Source organism: Ornithorhynchus anatinus, chromosome X2, assembly GCF_004115215.2.
Source record: "Ornithorhynchus anatinus isolate Pmale09 chromosome X2, mOrnAna1.pri.v4, whole genome shotgun sequence".
NCBI classification, from domain to species: Eukaryota; Metazoa; Chordata; class Mammalia; order Monotremata; family Ornithorhynchidae; genus Ornithorhynchus; species Ornithorhynchus anatinus.
Genome location: NC_041750.1, coordinates 24592634 through 24607674, shown reverse-complemented (window position 1 = coordinate 24607674; position 15041 = coordinate 24592634). Strand labels below are relative to the sequence as shown.

Below are 15041 nucleotides of genomic sequence, written 5' to 3'. Positions count from 1 at the left end.
TTTTCCTAATCCATCCCAAATCTCCAGGAACCTGGCAGGGTATAAGGATGCTCACCAGAACCAGCTGCTCTCAGCTTGACTCAGAGGCACACACATAGTTACCATGGGAACATCCATTTCCTCTGGGGCCGTTCCATTAGGGGTAATGCAAATTTCCATCAATAAAATAAGCAGACAGGTCAATTCTTCTAAATTGGGTACACGATTCATAAAAATTGGCTGGTTCTTACTTCACTTTGGTCAGTCCTGTAAAAGGGAAAAGATAACATAATCCACATTTAGCCTTTCATGTCACCAAAACCTTTGACAAGGAAGTGACTCTACTAAAAAAATAAGCTTCAGGCCAGACCCTCTGCCAGAATATTTGCCGTCCTTCTCTGGGCCAGGCCGTTGTTTGTATTTCATATCACTAGAGAAGCAACATGGCCTAATGGAAAGAGCAAGGGCCTGGGAGTCAGAAGAAGCTAATCCTGGCTCCACCATTTGCCTGCTGTGTGACTTTGGGTAAGTGTGACCTTGGACTGCTTGAACTGTTCTTCAATAATTGTCAAAAAGTTTAAATTTATGAAGAACCAATTCCTCAAGAGCCCTATTTTCCACTAATTCCACTAAAATGTACTTTCCCCAGATATCGTTTCATTTAAGAACACTAGTGTTAGATGTGATTTGATAGGGCTAGATTGCTTATAGGAAAAATCTTCTGGCTTCTTTCTCTGTTTTCTTCATTGTCCAATAACCATCCACCCTCAATCCACCTCTCCCCACCTACAAGCAAACTTTCCTTGCCCACTCATCCTTCCACCACCCTCACACAAACTCTCCTCCCCGACCACCTGCCTAAATCACCCTGACAAACCCCCTCCCCTCTTTTCTGTTGGAAGTCTCTTTCTACCAGGATGTGATGTTTTTTCCTGAGTTTCATGTCTCATGTCAGATTTGGCACATCTAATTCCCAGGACAACACAAAATGAAACTCAACAACTCATACTTTATTAATCTCTAAGGGATAGCAAAGACCAGGGTAGGGGTTTTGAGAAGGGTTTGGGGGTCCTAACTGATATCACATGTCATAAGTGTGGATGAAATTAAAATTAGCGGGTTTTTTTCATGTTTTTGGGTTTATTAGCCAGCTTTAATTAAATTATGAGATCTAGATCGAGCTGGGAAGCAGCATAAACAGTGTAAAATTAAAGTATTAACATTGGTCTACAATTCCAACTCTGTGTTTGAAGGTTTGCCAGCTCAATCAGAACTCCAAATCACTTACCTCAGCCTCCTGGGTGCTAGTGAGGCATTTTACCTCTGAGACTTTTAGGTGAGATTTCCTGGCAAACAACCAATGTGGAAAGCAGCTGTAAGACTGACATTCTGCCGGTCTGTTTGCATGAGCAGCACCTAATGAGGCCTTCAGAAGTACCTTATTGTCAGTTCTTCATTAAACAGAACCAAAACTAGCCACTCTACTTCTTCAGATCAATCCATCGGTCGTATTTATTGAGTGCTTACCGTGTGAGGAGCACTGTACTGAGCATTCAAGAGAGTACAGTATAACAGCTGGTGGATGCAGTCCGTGGCCACGGCAACCTTACAGTCTTGAGTACAGCAGTCTGCTTCACAGTAGGCTCTCAGTAAATACTGAAGATATTAAAACTTGGCTGGGTCAGGTTTGGTTGAGTGATGACGCATTTGGCTTTTGCCTCAGCATTTCTGAGTTGAAGTCCTCCCATGTGGGGTTGGATTTTGTTTCCTCTCTCAAAGTATTGCACAGAAATCTCTCCCTACCCCAGGGACTGGTCTCCCCACAGTCAGTCAGTCAGTTGTATTTATTGAACGCTTTTTGTGTGCAGAACACAGTACTAAGTGTTTGGGAGAGTACAATAGAAAAAGAAGCAGACGTATTCCCTGCCCACAATGAGCTAAAGGGGGAGGCTGATATTAATATAAATAAATAAATTACAGATATGGGCCACAGCACTGTGGGGCTGGAAGATGGGGGAGCAAATCAGGGTGATGCAGAAGGGAGTGGAAGAAGAGGAAAGGAAGGCCTAGTCAGGAACAGCCTCTTGGAGGAGATATGTCTTCAATAAGGCTTTGAAGCAGGGAAGATGGTCCCACTTCAGTTGCGGAATCAGGGGCCGGAGGGTGTTCAAAGACATTTGGGGAGTCAGAGAAACAGAGGCCATGGAGGAAATGAGCTCTCCTTTCTGTGGGGGCATGCAAGACCGGTCGGGGAGGTCTCATTCGGTGTCCATTTCATTCCCAGGATGGGACCAGGAATCGCCTGTGCTCTCTTCCGAATCACCCTGCAATGGAGAAATGGAGTCTGTTCTGCTTTTCCTTCCAAATCCCTTTTCTGTTTGACTGCCAGGGGAATCTATGTTTGCGGGGAAACTCTGAGGCCGGGGCTGAATGCTGCATGTGGAAAAAAAACCCAAAACCCACCACCACATTTGCATCTTGACAGCCCCAACTGTTTGTGGCTAATTTTACAGCTGCCTGTTCCACTCGCTGACATCTGCTCAGTTTGCAGTAAATGATGATCGCTCTCTCTCCCTGCTGTTGACTGGCCGGGACGTGGGGCCACCCACTCGGGTGGCTGGAGCCCTCCTGCCTGCTGCCTGATTGGGTCTGATGGGCAGCATCTCCCGGCACTTGAGAGCCTGGTAGGAAGGGATCCCCAGATTTCTTGCTGCACCTCCACTGGTTTCTGATTGGTTCCCACTGGAACTAAGCGCTCAGGAAATATTGATTGATATAAGTAAATCAATTTTAGATATGTATATAAGTTCTTTGGGGCTGAGGGGGGAGTGAATAAAGGCTACATATCCAAGTGCAAGGGAATTGCAGAAGGGAGTGGGAGAAGAATAAATGAGGGCTCAGTTGGGGAAGCCCTCTTGGGAGAGATGTGCCCTTAATAAGGTCTTAAAGCTGGGGAGACTAATTGTCTGTCAGATAAGGAGAGGGAGGACATTCTAGCCCAGAGGCAGAACGTGGGCAAGAGGTCAGCAGTGAGATAGGAGAGATAGAAGTACAGTGAGGAGGTTGGCATTAGAGGAGCAAAGAGTGCAGGCTGCGTTGTAGTAGGAAATTATGGAGGTACGCTAGAAGTAAAGGACCATTTTAAGTCATAATAACTATGATAGCTCTTAATTGCTTCCTCTGCACCAAGAACTGGGGTTGACAGAATGAAAACAGATTGGATGCAGTCCCTGTCCCACATGGGGCTCACAGTCTAAGAGGGAGGGAGAACAGGTATTTTATCCCCTTTTTACAGATGAGATAGCTGAAGCCCAGAGAAATTAAATGACTTGCCCAAGGTCCCACGGGAGGCAAAACTGTAAGCTCGTTGCGGGCAGGGAATGTGTCCGTTTATTGTTATATTGTATTTTCCCAAGCGCTTAGTACTGTGCTTTGCACACAGTAAACGCTCAATAAATGTGATTGAATAAATGAATGAAAGTGGCAGATGCGGGGTTAGAACCCAGGCCCTCTGAATCACAGGTCCTGCTATTTTTCCACAAGGCTATTCTGCCTTAGGAGTAACTTGAGAGAAACCTGACTCTATAAGAATGAAAAAAAGAAGGGAGCTAAGAGAGTGAAAGGGAAATTGCATAACGTTAAGAATATGTGTGGAGGGATAAACCCACCGGAGAAAAATAATTTCTATGATTTAATAACAAAGTCAGATTGTTGGCTCAATCCCCCATCTCCCCACCTGACTCATACTTGTTCATTCACTGTTCTGCCATAGACTGGAGACACTGTTGGGTCCATAAGGAATCAAAGCAGATTGAATTTTTCAAGTGTTGTGTTGCTATCAAGACGTGTGACATTTCTCCTACTTCTGCAATCACCCTGGAAATAAAACAATAACAGTCTTAGATCTTTGACAATATATTCTCCTTTGACCTAGTCTTATCATCAGACTCACTTCCCTCTCCTTCCCCAACAGCAGTTTAAAGAAAAATGTAGGTTCTTTTTTGATATGGAATATTAAGCAAATAAATGCAGCTTAGCCTGGTCTAGACAGATATTTGATGCTCTAGCTGTAGGCGTTAGAATTTTATTAGATTTAAAACACCACCTCCCATTAAAACAAGCCTTCTTCGCCTTCCCTCTAATTCTCAACACCTCAACATGTTTTGTTACTGTGGAGATCATTAAACACACCTCATTGCACTGCATAAACAGCAGTTGTGCAGAATAATATCAGTCATGCCTACATGAACCGCTAAAACTGGTAACAGTATTTATCTTTTCTGTTTTGAGTTTTATTCCTAGATTAGGTGAGAGTCGACTCACCAGTTGAAGGATCCAAGTGTTTCTAGACAACATAAAGTGTACTTTTCTTTGATGAATTAAATAGATGCCTTATAAGCCGGAGGCTTAATTAATATGAAAGGATTAATTAATATGAAAATGTTTGGTTGTAAAAAAAGAGAGCAACTTTAACAGGCTGGAACCTGGATCTGCAAGGAGACTGGCTTCCATTTTCAGTTTCACTTGATGAAATTTATGTCTTACGAGGGTTCAGAAGGAAGAAAACCAGGAGATTGAAAACACTGGGCCCGATTCTGATGGGATGATTTAAGGAGATACACCGATCCAGGGAATCCAAACTTCTGATTGTTTATGCCCTGGACAATACCCCATAAATCCCTGAAATTATGTTTGTTCCTTATTAGTTAAAAATGAAAGGGGTTATTTGTGGGGTTGGTATTTATTATGGGCTTACTATGTGCCAGGCACTGTTCTAAGCCCTGGGGTTGCTACAAGATAATCAGGTTGGACACAGTCCATATCCCACAAGGGGCTCACAGTCTCAATCCCCGTTTTACAGATGAGGTAACTGAAACAGAGAAGTGAAGTGATTCACCCAGGGTCACACAGCAAAGTGGCAAAGCTGGGATTAGAACCCAGGTGCTTCTGATTCCCAGGCCTGTGCTCTATCCACTAGACCAAGCTGATTGTTTGCTGGGGTCCAGCTGAACATCACAGAATAGTTTTGATTTCTAACCCCTCTTCTTCCCCCAGCAAGGCCAACACTTTTGCTTAAAGCCCAGAGAAGTTGAGCAAATCATCTGATTCCTTTGTGACACGGCCCTTATTCCCCACCGTAAGATACCCATCTCTTGTCACCCTCCATTCTGCCTATTTAAACTCTCCCCACAGGTAGTTTACCAGTGATCGAATATCTTACTCGTATTCCACTGCACTGCACAGTCAATGCCAGTTGATTGATTATTGATCTCTGATCGCTCTCCCTTTTCTGGCTAGCAAATGTTCTGCTCTTCACATTCCTCTTGGAAATTCTCTTCTTTGCATTGGTCTCCCTGGAGGGCCTAGGGCTGAAGTCATCTCACACCCCAAGGTGGAGAAGAGAGGCAAGGGGGGAAAGACAGGAGGAAAGGAAACAAAACTGAACCGAGGTTTAAGGGCACTATCCCTCAGAGAATTCAGTCATCAGTAGGACTGGTGGATTTTTCAGGCTGAACCGGCCCGCGCTTCTTATACTGTAATTCCAGAGAGCCACGTCCAGATTTTCTCCTGGGGTCGGGGCCGAGCCAGGGACACAACGCTAGACAGGACATGATAAATAACGTGAAAACAACAGCAGGCCTGGATCTGTAGGGAGGGGGGTGGAAGATGAGCCGCTGGGATCCACCCGGAAGCCCTGTGGAAGGAGTTACCAAATTGCCTTTCAGCAGGGGTTGTCGAGGTAATTACAGAAACTACAATAAAACAAGACCCTTTCACAACATTTATCAAAGTGCTTGCAGTTCCCATTTAGAGGCAGAGGAAACAAACCGACCTGAGGAAAAAAAGAAAAATCACCTCAGCCAGCAGTACTTTAATAAATGAAATAAAAACCCATGTATTCTAAACTGCCGTTATGAGGAGGTCGTATAAGGTTTTGCCTCGAGGTGGGTATGAAAGTGTGGAGAAAAGGCTGAGGGATTTTTCTCAGTATCCTCTAAGATCTTGTACTTGGATCTGTGATCTTGGGACATTTGGTTTTCACCCTGTCCCGAAGCCCATAGCACTTTTGTTCATATCCTTCAATTATATTTTATAAATGATTTATTTATATTAATGTTTTTCCCTTCAGACTGTAAGCTCATTATGGGCAGGGAATGTATCCACTAATTCTGTTGTTTTGTACTCTCCCAAGCACTTAGTAACAATACTGTGCCCGTAGTAAGCACTCAATAAATACCATGGATCTGATCTGAGGCTCTCCCCTTATACTCAATCGCTTGTGTATATATTTATTTGTATCTTTGATGTATTACTTTATATTTACTGAGTGCCTAGAGCATGCAAAGCACTCTACTAAGCACTTTTTATGGTATTTGTTAACCACTTACTAGGTGTCAAGCACTGTTCTAAGCATTGAGATGGATGCAAAATAATACAGATAGGGGGATAATAATCCTAAGGGTGATGATTAAGGGCTTATCATGTACCAAGCCCTGGGGCCAAAATAAGATAACCAAGTCGGACTCAGTCCCTCTGCCACCTGGGGAGCACAGTCTAAGCAGGTGGGAGAACAGGTATTTTATCCCCCTTTCCAGAAACACGGAGAAGTTAAGTGACTTGCTCAAGGTCACACAGCAGGTAAGTGACTGAGCAGGGATTTGAATCCAGGGCTTTTGACTCTCTGTTCTGTGCCCTTTCACTAGACCCTGTTGCTTCCCTGGTCAGGTTTCAGGCCCCTGGTAAGGGAGCTGTACCCAGGTAAGCTAGTGTCTGTAGCGTGCAGGGGTGAGAGTCTAGGTCATATACATATCAGTGTAAAGTGCTTTCTCCTGTAGCATTTGCTTTAAGGAGGTGGGAAAATTTGCTCAAGTACAATCTGTACAGTTCCTGTTCATTCATTAGCAAGATCTGACAAATCCTGTAAACCCCCCAGATAGTTCTTTCTTATTAAAGGACTGACCTCCCCAAATATTGGGGCTCCTTTGTGGTAGTGTTGAAGGTTAGCCGCTGATTGGCCCTCTTACACCCTCCATTTACAGTTATTAAATCACCCTTCAATTTTCCTTTGGAAAAGTGAAATAATCCCAATCCCTTTCATCTTTATTCCTAGGCCCTATTTCCCAACCCTTTAATCAATTTCATTGTTCTCTTCTGGACCCCATCCCACGCCTTGGGACTGTCATTACCTGTGATGAGAAAGAGGGCAATGCAGTGAACCATGGGAATGTAGGGTTTTTTTTCTTTTTTATGGTATTTGTTAAGTGCTTACTATCTGCTAGGCAGCGTACTAAGTGCTGGGCTAGAAGCAGGTTAATCAGGTTGGACACCATCCATGTTCCATATGGGCCTCACCATCTTAATTCCCATTTTACAGATGAGGTAACTGAGACACACGGGAATGAACTGACTTACCCAATGTCACCCATCAGACGCATGGCGGAGTCGGGATTAGCACCCAGATCCTCTGACTCCCCGGTCCGTGCTCTTTCCACTAGGCCACGCTGCAGCTTTAAAACGATACCCAGGTGTACTGGTATCTGCTCCTTTCTAGACCCCATTTCTTTGACCCTACAGAGGGGGGGAAGGTTTGATCCTCAGAGTTGTCCGGTTGAGAATGACCAAACCACGCAAGAGAGCTATGTCTCCATTCTGAAGAATGATAGATAATAACCTTAGAAAGATTCAGTGACTTGTAATAAAGAACAAGTCAGTGAAGGGGGGCAGGAGGCAGTTTGAACATGGCACTGGGGGAGTCAAAGAGGATGTGAAAACAATTTTCCATCTCCACAGAAATGCATCTGCCCTGCGCGTACCATATGAATTACACTCTTTTGAGGTGACCAGCAGACACAGATTGTATCTCTAGACTGTAAGCTCATCGTAGGCAGAAACGTGTTTGCTAATTCTGTTGTATCGCACTCTCCCAAGCATTTAGTACAGTGCTCTGCACATAGTAAGTGTTCAGTAAATACCTTTGATTGATTGATTCATACGATGGAAACGAGTAAAAATTTAACTATCACTGGTAACAAAAGTAAGCAGCATATGGTGATTGAATAAGTGGAATAAATAAATCAATGGACAATAAACCAATAGGGCTCTAACAACCAATCAACAGATGATATTTATTGAGTACTTAGTGTGTGCAGAGCACTGTAGTAAGGTGCTTGGGAGAGTCCAGTAGAGTTAGTAGACTTGACTCCTGTCATCCATCTGTTCAGGGTAGTTGTGGGTGGAGACCCCGTCCAGTAAAGTCTGGGAAGGAGTCTGCCCGGGTTGCTGGTGTCCTAGTCATTCTAATGCTGTTGCCAAATCAATCAGTCACTGATATTTGCTAAGCCCTTACAATGTGCAGAGCGCTGTACTAAACGCTTGGGAGAGTACAGAACAATAGAATTGGTAGGCATGTTCCCTGCCCACAAGAAAGCTTACAGTCTAGAGCAGGAGATGGATATTAATATAAATAAATTAATTATGGATGTGTGCAGAAAAATATGGAAATCAGCATTGCTCACTTATTTAACTGGAGCCCAGAGCTCACATAAATGGGAAGCTCAATTTCCACTGCCATTCCCAGAAGAATTGGGATCCGGAAACCACATCCACTGTTTCAGTCCAGTTATTCTGCACATATGAAATGCACATGTCTCCGGCTAAATGGTTTTCCCTTCATCATCGGAGCGCCTAGCCTTTTATGCCCACATTGTAAATATTATGAACTCTATTCATCAGCGACTACAGACAGAAAGAGAAGGGGAAAACGTTCCTAGAGGAATAGATTCATTGTGTGCAGGATTCTGCCTGGCTCAATTTGACGTGAGCTGATTTGAACACGCGTATTTCTCTTTGATGAGGACTTTAATGGGCTGATCTGCTGAAACGACACCCGAATGACTGTATTCCCCTGCAAGGGAAATCATTTATATGGGAGCGTGAAAACGAATTAGCAAATCCTAGACCTCGGTGTATGAAAGTGTGACACACCACTTACAAGCGATTTTTGCTTAAACTTGTGCTTGAGAGGCAAAGGAAGACCCTTGTTGCCTATTCTGGCCCTCCCCTCCTTCCCCAACATCTGAGCGGGTTTTAGGGCTGGGCAAAATGGGCAGTGGTCTGGGGCCTCTCTGTCCTGGTTCCGCCCCTCCCCAAAGATGTCAGACACCCTGAGGTTGGAGGTATTACACAGGTCTCTCTGCCTCTCGCCCCCTGACCTCATTGGCTGGCAATTTGCAAGCCCAGGGAGAGGAGGGCTTTCCAAAGGATCTCTCTGCTGCTCTTGTAGTTTCACACCTTAAAAAATCTCTTTCCATCCCTTAAAGCAGAGAATGATTCCAGACCCCAAGAACCAAAGTCTCTGGACCCGATTCCGGGAGGGGACAATTTAATGAGTGGCACTCCTGGAGCAGGAAGTAATTACGTTCTTAAATCTGCCCGACTTTTCCTCCACTATCAATCAATTAATGGTATTTATTGAGCACTTACTATGTGCAGAGCACTGTACTAAATTCTTGGAGAGCACAATGCAACAGAACTAGCAGACATGTTCCCTGCCCATAATGAGCTTCCAATATGAAGGCTAGAGCACAGGCTCTGAACTTCCTGAGTCAAGCCTGCCCATGACACTAAGAACCAAGATCTTCCCCAGGGAAGCATGTATTTTGAAGGGAATGTTTTGGAAGAAATAGCCGTTAACTGCCTGAATCTCTCAAGAAGCAACTCAGACACTAAGCACCAACCCAATGCTAACAAAGGAATAGGCTACGTAGACAAAACAATTTCCCTCAAACATCAGGACATTTGCCTGTTTGATAGGCAGAGTTTCGGGCCTCGCTGACCCAACTCCTTTATTTAGCCCCCGTCCCCCAGACCAACTCTTAGCCAAATCCAGACAGGCTGGAGGAGTTACATGGAGAACAGAGGAGAACCAGGAGTCTCCTGGGCGTCAGCTATCAATCTCATAACCTGCCAGGTCAGTAGGAAGGATCCAATTCCCCAGCAACCAGTCCTGCTTACCTGACCTCGACCTATTGTTTTTCAGCCCTGAAGTATGATACAACACATCCTAGAAGCAAAGAAATCCTATTGTCAACCAACTGGTGAGTTTGGGACTATCAAGCCATTGAGAATTTTTTTTTTCAATCTATCTTCAGTTTTTTCCCATAGAGACATGGACATAGATTCTCGCCTCTTTGCTTGTTTGATGGATTTATATGTTTCACTTTTTGCCCTCCTCTCAAAAACATTCATTCCCCCTCTAGACTATAAGCTCGTTGTGGGTAGGGAACCTGTCTGTTTTATTGTTGTGTTGTGCTCTCCCAAAACCTTACTAAGTGCTCAATTAATACTACTGACTGACTGACAGGTCCATTCATTCATTCGTTCATTCAATAGTATTTATTGAGCGCTTACTATGTGAAGAGCACTGTACTAAGCACATGGAATGTACAAATCGGTAACATAGAGACAGTCACTGCCCTTTGATGGGCTTACAGTCTAATCGGGGGAGATGGACAGACAAGAACAATAGCAATAAAGCATAAAAATAAAAGTCCAGCAAGACAGGGTAGAAGCTCCAGGTGGCAGAGAGACATGATCAGCGTGGTGTGGACCAGTGGTCTGGTGGTTCAGGAGTAGCTGAAGCCACAGTAAAAATTGTGGTGTTTGTCAGGCACTCACTAAGCTCCTTGAGGACAGGGATTGTATCTACTTACTCTGTTGCACTCTGTCAAGTGCTTAGTACAGTGTTCTACCCAGAATAAATGCTCTATAAACACTATTGATTGAGGGATTGATTGATCAAACAGTTATTATTATTATTATGGTATTTGTTAAGTGCTTATTATGTGTCAGACACTGTTCTAAGAGCTGGGGTAGAGATAAACTAATCAGGTTGGACACAGTCCCTGCCCCATATGGGGCTCACAGAATTAATACCCATTTTACAGTTGAGGTAACTGAGACACAGAGAAGTGAAGTGACTTGCCCAAAGTCATACAGCAGATGAGTGGCATAGATGAGATTAGAACCCGGGTCCTTCTGACTCCCAGGCCCAAGCTGTATCCACCAGACCTTCATTCTGCACTTTGTTTGTCCATCTTGAACCAAATTGCCATATGGTGTCAATAAATAAAGCTTAAGAGTCTGCTGTCCCCTGTAATGTAGTTAAGCCCAGAGTTAATTAAGTATAATTAAACCAATCATAAGCATATTGGGAACACATGTTTACCAATTAGACCCTTGGAACTGTAAGCCAAATCTCGAACCCTTAATCTGAGAACCGGCCTATTCCGTCAACACGTCAGTGGTTTAAAGAGACGCAAACCAGGCTGCTACCTGATCTAGAGAACATTTTCCCTCTCCTCTCTCTTCTCCTCGTTCTTTCCCTGCCCAACTCTGATCCACACCCTATCATAATGAGACAGCTGGGAAGCGCAGAGGAGGTAAGTGACTTGCCCAAAGTCACGCAGCGGGCAAGAGGCAGTGTCGGGTATTGAACCCGGGTCCTCTGACTCCCAGGCCACACTGATCATTATTATCTTTATTGTTATCATTATTATTATTATTACCATCCAGTAATAAACACCTCTCTGGATTGAAGGTGATGCTGTGTAGCAATAAACAGTTGAGGGTTGTGCATCGATGTGCAGTGCCAGTCTGTCAAGGCAAGCATTCTGTGAAGTGAATCTCCCTTCCCATGGCGTTCATCAAGATCTCAACACCCCATGTTATAGGACCGAGTGTACCATCCTCAAGGTCCACCAAAATGTGCCAATCGATTTGCCGAAGTACGTAACATGCTTTGGGGATTCGGGGCTAGGCAACGAGCGCTCTGTATCTGACAAAATGCCAATACCTTCCCCGAAAGCTTTATGTATCCTCTCATCTGTGTGTGGGATCTGAAGGATTTTTTGAGGAGAAATTTTTTTGAGCTGCTCAATCTGAAGCCTGGAATAAGATGGTAGTGCACATCCCAACCAGTTGCTGTAGTTTATTGTCTCATATCATCATTTCTTATTGACAGATGGTTCCAGAGACCAAACACCTTAATGATTGAGTGGAAAACACAATTCATCTTTCTGAAGGGCGAGTTTTGTTTAGTGACAGTAGGATGAAGCAGTATGAAATGAGCTGACAGCACAGGAACAGAGCTGTATTTCCCTTTAGGTTTTTCTTTTTCCATTTCCATTTTTACAAGCACGGGCTTGAAGGAATTCATCTTTTTCCACCCAACTTTGAACCAAATCTGCATAATTTACTGGCTTCTCAATTTATTCTTAACACGGACAGTTGTTTAATTGCGAAGGTGGATCCAATACTGGTCTTTGTATTTGGCGTTTTGGCAATTTATTGAAATGAGCACGTGATCTGTTATGTAATCGGTATTTGGAGCTACTCACCCTTCCTTTCATCATGATTAAAAAATCCATAGAATGTGGGTTTAGTGTTTCCTCCTCCTTTCTACACCCACCCCCACCCCCCAGGTGCGAAAATCCCATTTGTTTATCTAATCTCAAACTCACCTGGACCAAGCTTGCCTAACATTGTATACTGTGGATTATATTTGATTCCTTGCCTTTCATAGTTACATTTAACTCCATTCTGTCTCATCACAGTCCAAGCCACCCACAAAGCCTGGTTTCCAACCCGTAGCTGAACATGTTTTTGTTTGATACCATTTAGTGAAATACATTCAAGAGAGATATTTCTTCCTGCATAAAAAATGCCATAATGCTGAGCCCTGCTGAGCTACCAAGCCTGACAACAGAAGGGATGAATGCTTTGTATAGACAAAGCCCCTTTGTTCCCTCTAGTTTCACTCGCTTCTTAAATATTATTTCAGTTACCCGCCCAACACCTCTGTAGCAGAAGTCAATGACTACCGGTACTATGCTCACTTAACCTCAATTCAGTGAGTGGAGTGTGCCAATTCAGCAGTAAAAGCACCACAACTCAAAGCCCTACTGTTTTGTTACACAATCAGATTGTAGATCTGGTTAGGATTATGGTGGCCACACATTTGGACAGCCTGGTTTTCCAGCCGGTTGGCACCAAATTCCTCTTCGCCCAGTTTTTCTATTTTCCGCACTGAACCTCACTCTGCCACGGGTCTTCCTGCCGAGTTCTGTGGGCCAGAAGCGGGGCCTGTACCCAGTGATTCTTGAGAAGCCGGGGATCTGGAAACAATGGAGAAGCTCCCAGCTGAAGCCGGGAGGCCACCCACAAAATGGCCCGGATTCTAATCCCAGCTCCGCCAACTTCTCTCCTGTGTGACCTTGGGCGATTCACTTCATTGTTCTGTGCCTCAGTGCCTTACCTGTAAAATGGAGATTAAGACTGTGAGCTCCATGGACTGGGTCCAACCTGATTAGCTTGTATCTACCCCAGCATCTACTACAGTGCTGGCAGCTAGTGAACACTTAGCAAATGCCGTTTAAAAAAAAGGTGCTCGCGTGACCATGATAATTGTGGTACTTGTTAAGCGATTATTATGAGCCAAGTACTGTACTAGGCAGTAGGGTAGATAAGAGATAATCAAATCCCACGTTGGGGTCACAGTCTAAGCAGGAGGGAGAACAGGTTTTGAAGCTCCATTTTGCAGATGAGAAGCAGCGTGGCTCAATGGAAAGAGCCTGGGCTTGGAAGTCAGAGGTCATGGGTTCAAAACTTGGCTCTGCCTCGTCAGCTGTGTGACTGTGGGCGAGTCACTTAACTTCTCTGGGCCTCAGTTACCTCATCTGTAAAATGGGGATTAACTGTGAGCCTCATGTGGGACAACCTGATTACCCTGTATCTACTCCAGTGCTTAGAACAGTGCTCTGCACATAGTAAGTGCTTAATAAATGCCAACATTATTATTATTAGATGAGGGAACTGAGGCCCAAAGATGTGAAGTGACTTGCCCCAGGTCACACATAGCAATTGCTTCAGAATTTAGGAAGTAAAGATTCATTGGAGAACCTTCTGCCCAACGTGAGCCCTAGCAGGGTAGGAAGAGGTATCGCGTTTGTAAGCTTCGAAGCTTGTCATGCATGCTTGGCAAATGTTGTATCTACCCTAGTGCTTAGCACAGTGCCTGGCACATTGGGAACGCCTAACAGATACCATGATAAAATTTTTTTTAAATGGTTGCCTCTCCGGGAACTTGGACGTTGGAGTTAGGTCCAAAGAGAAAATAGAAGTGCTTCTTTCTAACCTGACAACGACTTTAAGTCACCTACACTCCTGGACCAGGTGCAATTCCAGAAGGACTTGGCCCTCTCTCCAGAGAGGGGACAAAGATATCACACTCTGTGCCTTCTGCTTCCAGTCTGCCCAGTCCCGTTGGTTTTGCTGGCTGTGTTTGGGGGTTTGCAGGTGAGGACTAGGGACTCGGCCCTGTTTCCTGATCTCTGGATCAGAATTGGGGTCCCGGGGTTTCTTCTCCGCCACCTCCCCCTTGGTAAATGACAGACCACCACTCCCCCATCTTCAAAGCCCTACTAAAATCACATCTCCTCCAGGAAGCCTTCCCTGACTAATCTCTCCTTACCCATTTTCTCCTTCCCTTCTGCATCATCTATGCGCTTGAATCTGTACCCCCTAAGCACTTACGCACTGACTCTTCCGCATCCACCATTGCACTTATGCACATTTATTTTAGTGTCCTTCTCCCCTGCTATATTGTAAGCTCCCTACTTATGTCTCCCTACTCTACTGTACTCTTCCATGAAATTAATTCAGTGCTCTCTGCACACAGTGCGAGTGCAATAAATGCTATTGATTGAGTGGCTATTTTAGGCCCCCCTCTGAGCCAGAGTCTGGGGCTTTAGCTGAGCAAAGGAATTTCTGGGGCCCCCTCTATGTTATGATTGATTTTACTACCTGCTTCCCCTGCTGGAATGTAAGCTCCTTGAGGGCAGGGATCATGTTTCCTAACTCTACTGTGCTCTCCCAAGTGTTTAGTATAACGTTCTACAGAGAGTAAGCACTCAATAAATACTACTGACTGATTCTATAGGTTGATATTTTATTAAGCCACTGACAATGGTAAATGATGATAATCATTATCATCAGTGGTATTT

At 44.4% G+C, this 15041-nt stretch overlaps 1 long non-coding RNA gene across 1 annotated transcript in view; it reads left to right on the top strand.

Annotated features, from left to right (window-relative positions):
- Positions 1-15041, top strand: part of LOC120638082 — a 48392-nt gene that overhangs the window by 22840 nt on the left and 10511 nt on the right. Inside the window, exon 2 of the long non-coding RNA XR_005659563.1 lies at positions 10019-10076. This is a non-coding gene — a long non-coding RNA (uncharacterized LOC120638082). The remainder of the gene's footprint in view (positions 1-10018; positions 10077-15041) is intronic.